Source organism: Engystomops pustulosus, unplaced genomic scaffold, assembly GCF_040894005.1.
Source record: "Engystomops pustulosus unplaced genomic scaffold, aEngPut4.maternal MAT_SCAFFOLD_588, whole genome shotgun sequence".
Lineage (NCBI taxonomy): Eukaryota > Metazoa > Chordata > Amphibia > Anura > Leptodactylidae > Engystomops > Engystomops pustulosus.
The window spans coordinates 17,501-26,050 of record NW_027285467.1 but is presented as its reverse complement, the minus strand read 5'-3'; positions in this window follow the sequence as shown (position 1 = coordinate 26,050).

The following is an 8,550-nucleotide window of genomic DNA, read 5'->3' as shown; positions in this document are numbered from 1 at the left end:
ACCAAGTGCAAGCCGAGTTTGGAGCTCGAAACCCGGCCACACTTGGTAGTATGTCCCGGTGAGGAACATGCCCATGGAAGTAAGAGCTCAGCGGGAGCAGCCACTCAGGCTACCCGGCAATGTGTCACTGTCCCCCGGCCAAGACTTGGCGGCAAGTCCCGGGGAGGAATAGTGCCCATGGAAGTAGCTCAGCGGGAGCAGCCGCTCAGGCTACCCGGGAATGTGTCACTGTCCCCCGGCCAGACTTGGCGGCAGGTCCCGGGGAGGAATAGTGCTCATGGAAGTAGCTCAGCGGGAGCAGCCACTCAGGCTACCCGGGAATGTGTCACTGTCCCTGGGCCACACTTGGTCGTTGGTTCCTGATGAGGAACATGCCCATGGAAGTAAGAGTTCAGCGGGAGCAGCCGCTCAGGGCTACCCGGGAATGTGTCACTGTCCCCCGGCCAGACTTGGCGGCAGGTCCCGGGGAGGAATAGTGCCCATGGAAGTCGGAGCTCCAACCTCCAAGTTGACCTCAGCGGGAGCAGCCGCTGAGGCTACCCGGGCATGGGTGACTGTTCCCCGGCCACACTTGGTCGGAGGTCCCGGTGTGGAACATGCCCATGGAAGTTGAAGGGAAGAGAACCGCGAAAGGGAGTTTGGAGGCTGAGCCGCGGCCGAGGAGGTCTCACCGATCCCGGCGTGATTCCAGCCAGGCCCGGTACCCTATACCGAACTCGGCAGGGTGGCTTTATCCGGGACCCTGGAACCCTGGGCGGGGAGCCTAGGGGCGAGAGGGGCCCCATGGAGCTCGGGCAGACTAGAAGTACCCTCGTCTGCCCGCTGGAGGGCGCCCTTCCCGGAGCGGAGGGGACCCCCCAAGCGACCAAGTGCAAGCCGAGTTTGGAGCTCGAAACCCGGCCACACTTGGTAGTATGTCCCGGTGAGGAACATGCCCATGGAAGTAAGAGCTCAGCGGGAGCAGCCACTCAGGCTACCCGGGAATGTGTCACTGTCCCCCGGCCAAGACTTGGCGGCAAGTCCCGGGGAGGAATAGTGCCCATGGAAGTAGCTCAGCGGGAGCAGCCACTCAGGCTACCCGGGAATGTGTCACTGTCCCTCGGCCACACTTGGTCGTAGGTCCCGGTGAGGAACATGCCCATGGAAGTCGGAGCTCCAACCTCCAACCGGGTGAAGCCTCCGAGAGCTAGCCGGGAATAGGGCGCCAATCCCGGCTACCGCCCTCCAGGCTTGCCCCGGTCGATAGACCTACGTCCTCGCACCAGCACAAGCGCAAAAATTTTCTAAGTGTGGGAGAACCGAGGACCCGCCCGGTGGCACTCTGCCTCTCGCTGCCGCCCTCCTGGAAGCGTCCTCGGTCACTGTGTGTGCGGCAGATATCAGAGCTCCGGAAAGGTGAAAAAGAACCGGTAAGAGGGCGAATCCGGCAGCTCCCTGCCGGGCGAGGACCACCGCGAGCGGCGGGGACGTCAGACGGGAGACGCGCGGCGGACCTTCCGTCGGAGTGCCTGGGATTTTGACCTCGGAGAAGTTCGAAAAAATTATGCGGTCGGAGCTGTCTGCCCCGGCCGGGGAAGGCTCACCGCCGGCGGCTGCCAACCCCTGGCTTGCCCGCTGGATGCCCTTTCGGAGGCTGCTGAAAAAGAACTGTCAGGCGGGCACCTCTCGGAAGAACCGCAGACCAAAACGACCGGTAAAAATTTTGGGCGATCCGACACGTAGTGCACCTTCGGCGGCAGAGAAAAGCAGCAAAAATACCGGTCAGAGAAGGGGAGTTTTGGTCGACTCTGCCAGGTTTTTGCACTAAGTCAGATCCGTAATGCCAGCGGGACTGAGTCGCTTTTGCGTGCCGTGGTCCTGGAGGCCTGCTCGGACAGAGCGGTCCTTCGGGTCCCGCGGGAAGGGGCATTTCATGTTCCTCTGCGGGAGGTGATCCATTTTCTGCGGGAAATGGCGAGCCCCTTCGGCTACAAGAGTGTGTAGGTCCCGCTCAACAGTCTACGTCCTTAACCATCGGGGACTTTGTAGATTTTGCCCAAAATCGCTCTCCGCAGAACAGAGCGTGAGGTCTCCGCGGCGGAGGCCGGAAAAGGTGCGAGGTGAGCGGCATGGTATGACTGGGCTCGTGCCGCTCACTGCTACCCGGAGCGTGGCGCCCTCCGGGTAAAAAGCTAGCCGGGGCGAGTAGGTGGGTTGACGGGCGCATAAGCAACGCCGTCCCCGCCGTACAAGGTGCCGGTGGCCTGGCGAACCACCGGCGTAAGGCTAGCCAGGGCGTACCGCGGGGCAGAGGGCGCATAAGCCACGCTCTCTCTCCATCCCACCAGCACAAGCGAAAAATTTTCAAAGTGTGGGAGAACCGGCGACCCGACCGGTGGCACTCTGCCTCTCTCTGCCGCCCTCCTGGAAGCGTCCTCGGTCACTCGGTGTCCGGCAGATTTCAGAGCTCCGGAATGGTGAAAAAGAACCGGTGAGAGGGCGAAACCGGCTTCTCTCTGCCGGGCGAGGACCACCGCAGGCGGCAAGGGACGTCTGACAGGAGACGGCGCTGCGGGCAGGCTTTAAAAGTGCATGGGGTTTTGGCCTCGGCGAAAGTCGAAAAAATTTTGCGGTCGGAGCTGTCTGCCCCGGCCGGGGAAGGCTCACCGCCGGCGGCTGCCAACCCCTGGCTTGCCCGCTGGATGCCCTTTCGGAGGCTGCTGAAAAAGAACTGTCAGGCGGGCACCTCTCGGAAGAACCGCAGACCAAAACGACCGGTAAAAATTTTGGGCGATCCGACCCTCAGTGCACCTTCGGCGGCAGAGAAAAGCAACAAAAATACCGGTCAGAGAAGGGGAGTTTTGGTCGACTCTGCCAGGTTTTTGCACTAAGTCAGATCCGTAATGCCAGCGGGACTGAGTCGCTCTTGCGTGCCGTGGTCCTGGAAGCCTGCTCGGACAGAGTGGTCCTTCGGGTCCCGCGGGAAGGGGCATTTCATGTTCCTCTGCGGGAGGTGATCCATTTTCTGCGGGAAATGGCGAGCCCCTTCGGCTACAAGAGTGTGTAGGTCCCGCTCAACAGTCTACGTCCTTAACCATCGGGGACTTTGTAGATTTTGCCCAAAATCGCTCTCCGCAGAACAGAGCGGGAGGTCTCCGCGGCGGAGGCCGGAAAAGGTGCGAGGTGAGCGGCATGGTATGACTGGGCTCGTGCCGCTCACTGCTACCCGGAGCGTGGCGCCCTCCGGGTAAAAGGCTAGCCGGGGCGAGTAGGTGGATTGACGGGCGCATAAGCAACGCCGTCCCCGCCGTACAAGGTGCCGGTGGCCTGGCGAACCACCGGCGTAAGGCTAGCCAAGGGCGTACCGCGGGGCAGAGGGCGCATAAGCCACGCCGTCCCCGCTGTACAAGGTGCCGGTGGCCTGGCGAACCACCGGCGTAAGGCTAGCCAAGGGCGTACCGCGGGGCAGAGGGCGCATAAGCCACGCTCTCTCTCCATCCCACCAGAACAAGCGAAAAAATTTCAAAGTGTGGGAGAACCGGCTTCCCGACCGGTGGCACTCTGCCTCTCGCTGCCGCCCTCCTGGAAGCGTCCTCGGTCACTCGGTGTCCGGCAGATTTCAGAGCTCCGGAATGGTGAAAAAGAACCGGTGAGAGGGCGAATCCGGCTTCTCTCTGCCGGGCGAGGACCACCGCAGGCGGCAAGGGACGTCTGCCAGGAGACGGCGCTGCGGGCAGGCTTTAAAAGTGCATGGGGTTTTGGCCTCGGCGAAAGTCGAAAAAATTTTGCGGTCGGAGCTGTCTGCCCCGGCCGGGGAAGGCTCACCGCCGGCGGCTGCCAACCCCTGGCTTGCCCGCTGGATGCCCTTTCGGAGGCTGCTGAAAAAGAACTGTCAGGCGGGCACCTCTCGGAAGAACCGCAGACCAAAACGACCGGTAAAAATTTTGGGCGATCCGACCCTCAGTGCACCTTCGGCGGCAGAGAAAAGCAACAAAAACACCGGTCAAAGAAGGGAGGTTTTGGTCGACTCTGCCTGGTTTTTGCACAAAGTCAGATCCGTAATGCCAGCGGGACTGAGTCGCTTTTGCGTGCCGTGGTCCTGGAGGCCTGCTCGGACAGAGCGGTCCTTCGGGTCCCGCGGGAAGGGGCATTTCATGTTCCTCTGCGGGAGGTGGTCCATTTTCTGCGGGAAATGGCGAGCCCCATCGGCTACAAGAGTGTGTAGGTCCCGCTCAACAGTCTACGTCCTTAACCATCGGGGACTTTGTAGATTTTGGCAGAAATCGCCCCCCGCAGGTCCTAGCGGGAGGTCTCCGCGGCGGAGGCCGGAGAGGGCGCGAGGTGAGCGGCATGGTATGACTGGGTTCGTGCCGCTCACTGGTACCCGGAGCGTGGCGCCCTCCGGGTAAAAGGCTAGCCGGGGCGAGTAGGTGGGTTGACGGGCGCATAAGCCACGCCGTCCCCGCCGTACAAGGTGCCGGTGGCCTGGCGAACCACCGGCGTAAGGCCAGCCAGGGCGGACCGCGGGGCAGAGGGCGCATAAGCCACGCTCTCTCTCCATCCCACCAGAACAAGCGAAAAATTTTCAAAGTGTGGGAGAACCGGCGACCCGACCGGTGGCACTCTGCCTCTCGCTGCCGCCCTCCTGGAAGCGTCCTCGGTCACTCGGTGTCCGGCAGATTTCAGAGCTCCGGAATGGTGAAAAAGAACCGGAGAGGGGGCGACTCCGGCTTCTCTCTGCCGGGCGAGGACCACCGCAGGCGGCAAGGGACGTCTGACAGGAGACGGCGCTGCGGGCAGGCTTTAAAAGTGCATGGGGTTTTGGCCTCGGCGAAAGTCGAAAAAATTTTGCGGTCGGAGCCGTCTGCCCCGGCCGGGGAAGGCTCACCGCCGGCGGCTGCCAACCCCTGGCTTGCCCGCTGGATGGCCTTTCGGAGGCTGCTGAAAAAGAACTGTCAGGCGGGCACCTCTCGGAAGAACCGCAGACCAAAACGACCGGTAAAAATTTTGGGCGATCCGACCCTCAGTGCACCTTCGGCGGCAGAGAAAAGCATCAAAAATACCGGTCAAAGAAGCGAGGTTTTGGTCGACTCTGCCAGGTTTTTGCACAAAGTGTTGGCATCGTGCGGCGTCGCGCTTTGCCGTACCGTATCCCCAATGGAGCGGCGCCCGGCGGGGTAGGCTAGCCATGTGAGGTCGAGGGCGGGAGGACGGGACGTAAGCCAGGCCGTTCTCCACAAGAAATTCCGGACGCGGAGACCCCTTCTCCGCCCTACGGTCCCCAATGGGGTGGCGCCCGGCGGGTGAGGCTAGCCATGGGAGGACGGGACGTAAGCCAGGCCGTTCTCCACAAGAAATTCCGTACGCGGAGACCCCTTCTCCGCCCTACGGTCCCCAATGGGGTGGCGCCCGGCGGGTGAGGCTAGCCATGTGAGGTCGAGGGCGGGAGGACGGGACGTAAGCCAGGCCGTTCTCCACAAGTAAATTCCGGACGCGGAGACCCCTTCTCCGCCCTACGGTCCCCAATGGGGTGGCGCCCGGCGGGTGAGGCTAGCCATGTGAGGTCGAGGGCGGGAGGACGGGACGTAAGCCAGGCCGTTCTCCACAAGTAAATTCCGGACGCGGAGACCCCTTCTCCGCCCTACGGTCCCCAATGGGGTGGCTCCCGGCGGGTGAGGCTAGCCATGTGAGGTCGAGGGCGGGAGGACGGGACGCAAGCCAGGCCGTTCTCCACAAACTCCCAGCGGTAGAGTCTCGGCTCTCCGCTCTTTTGATCGATCTGACACAGCGCGATCCGGCGGGGCAGGGCACTTTGCTCGGTCAGGGGTATTGGCCCCGGCCGGTTTATGGTAAAGCGTTCCTTAGCCTCAGTCTTGGTCGCGCATCAATCCCCCGCTCCCCGTGAGCGGCTGTCGTCCTCTGCCTAAGGTTGTGTAGCGCGGTGCCAGTGTGGTCCTCGCACGGCCCCGCTCCTGCCACAGCGGTAGGACTCTCTGCTTCGGCTGAGGTTTGCTACGAAGCGTATGGAACGGGCGTACTCCACCGTACCGTGGGTGGGGGGCGGCGGCGTTGGCGGCGGCAGCGTCCAGCGCGGAGCTCCGGCTCCCGCGGCAGCGCCTCGCCTAGTGTCCCTCGGGCAAGTCCAATCGCCCCCCGCCCGGTCGGAGAGCGCAGACACACCTCTGTGTCCACGGTTTATTTCCGCAGCACGAAAAGGGACGGCTCCCGCCTGCTCCTCGCGGCGGCGACGAGGCTTAGACCCACCGTGGCGTATCCGCGGTAGGTATGCTCGTCGGTCGGAGGAGCGGTTGCGGTCGAGTGGTCCCCAGTGTACCCTGTTAGCGCTGCCCGCCTACGCCTGAAGAGCTGCGGACCGAGAAAAAGGTTCGCTCCGCTGCTGACGGCGAAGCGCGCGGCACGCCGCGGAAGAGGAGAGGGAGCGGTCGCCCCCGGGGCGGCTCCCCTCCGAGTCCGGCAGAAGCAGAGATTGTAGCGGAGGGGGGGGTTTCTAAATTCCCCGGGCGTGTTATCCCCAGCGGTAGCCTTTGAACTCTTCAACCGCAAGCACGATCGCACGTTCACAGCACCCGTCACTAGGAGCCGGGCCAGAGGCGGGCGGCAGACGAAACCGACATGAGCGCTTAAGGGTATTGCACCCCCGGCGCCCAGACCCTGGAAATTGAGTCTGCCCCCAAAGCCCACCCGCGTCCTCCTTGGCGCTCCCGGAGTACATGGTCGTAGATGGGCCATCGGTCGCTAATGCCAAACTGCGTCCCAGGGGTGCGTCCCCTCTGACCAACGGCAGACCCATCCCTCTCGCCAATCCGCGGATCCCCGCCAGGTCCCGAACAGGGCTCGTCCTTTAGCGTTTCAAATGCGCCCTCCCCGCCATACGAGGGGTTGAGGACCGTAGCCTTCCCTTACGAGAGGCACCAGGGGTGCGCCTGCTCGAGGGCCCGGCCGTGGGCGTAACGCTTGGGCCGCCCGGGGGAGTCGGTAGACCATGGGAGACCAACACTCGCACACGAACGTTGCCCGTGCTTTTGTGGAAGAGAGCTTCTTGCGAGGTTGTCGCTGCGGTGGCGCCCGGACAAACCCTATCCCTAAAACTTCTGGGGAATTGGCGTCTAAGCCTGCACCCTGCACGGTATCCCTGCACCCACGAAGGGGGCCGTGGAAGGCTTGGGGTCGCGCCGGCGAAACCGACCGGATGCCCGGGGTACTGAACCCCCGGGGTCCCACCCTGGAAATTGAGCCGTCCGACCCCGCCACGTCTTCCTAGTGCCCTCCTTGGCTCCCCCGCCTGTGGGCATCGTTAGGGGCTGCGGTCATCAGCGCCGGCTAAGCTTCGGCAACACGGCCGACCCACCCCTTCGGCGCCTGGGGGTGCCTGGTCCCAGTCCGGGCCGTTCCGTAGGGGCGGCTATCCCTTACATGAGGGACTCGGTGCGTCCGCTCGGGCTGCGGGGCTCCGGCTCCGACAGCCGGGGAGCTGGTTTTGACCGCGGGCCTCCACGGGAACCGGCAGGGACCGGACTAGGCGTCAAGCCGAAAATAACCCCGGCACCCTCTGCTTCCAAAGCGAGGGGACCTTTGGCCGAGCGGGGGCACCGGAAGCCGAACCGACCCCAACCCCTCTTCCTACCCCAGGGCTGGGCTGACCAATCCCCTGATCGGGTCTAAAATGGAAGAAGGGGATTCGAGGGAAGGGGCTGGCGGAAGGCAGTTGCCCGACGGAGTAGGCGAAGGCCAGGCCGTTTCCGAGTCCCGAGCAGAGGAGGGCGAACTCGGCTCTTCATCGACCGACGGCGAGGCGAGGGCGGTGGCTGCCGCGGGGAAGACTCCATTGCTCGTCAGCGCGCTAGGAGCGGGGCCGACTGGCTGCTCGGGGTATGGCATCCCCGGGGGCCCACCCTGGAAATCTTCGCTCCTCAGCCGCTGCAGGTTATAAGGTCCCGCCGCGCGTAAGCGCTCAACTCTCCGACCCACGGATGTCGAGCCCATGGTGAGCCGGCCGTTTCGTACGGGGAAAAGGGGTCCTCTGGCCCCACATCGATCGAGGGGGTTTAGATCCGCGGAGGCACGCACCGCGAGGCGAATCGCTGCTTTTCCCCAAGAGGTTAACCTTCAAACCACCGAGTAGGTTCGGGGCAGGGCCGACAGTCTGCACTGGGGTATTGCATCCCTGGTGGGGCGACCCTGGAAATCTCTGCCCCTTTCCACTCTTTCGGTTGGGCCTCTCGTCGGGGCGAGCGTAAGTCGGCAAGCAGACGTGGGAAGAGGCTTCTTACCGGTGACACTCCCTTCGTGAGAGAGGCAGGTACTCGCCCCGGACCCCGGTCCAAATCTGCGCGGGCCGGACGGCCTCGGCCCTAGCCGAAGGCCGCTCCCGCGAAGCCAGGGAGCCGAAAAAATAACCCCGACACCCTCCGCGACCTCGCGTGCTTCCAAAGCGAGGGGAAACTTTGGCCGAGCGGGGCACCCGAAGCCGAACCGACCCCAACCCCTCTTCTTACCCCAGGGCTGGGCTGACCAATCCCCTGATCGGGTCTAAAATGGAAGAAGGGGATT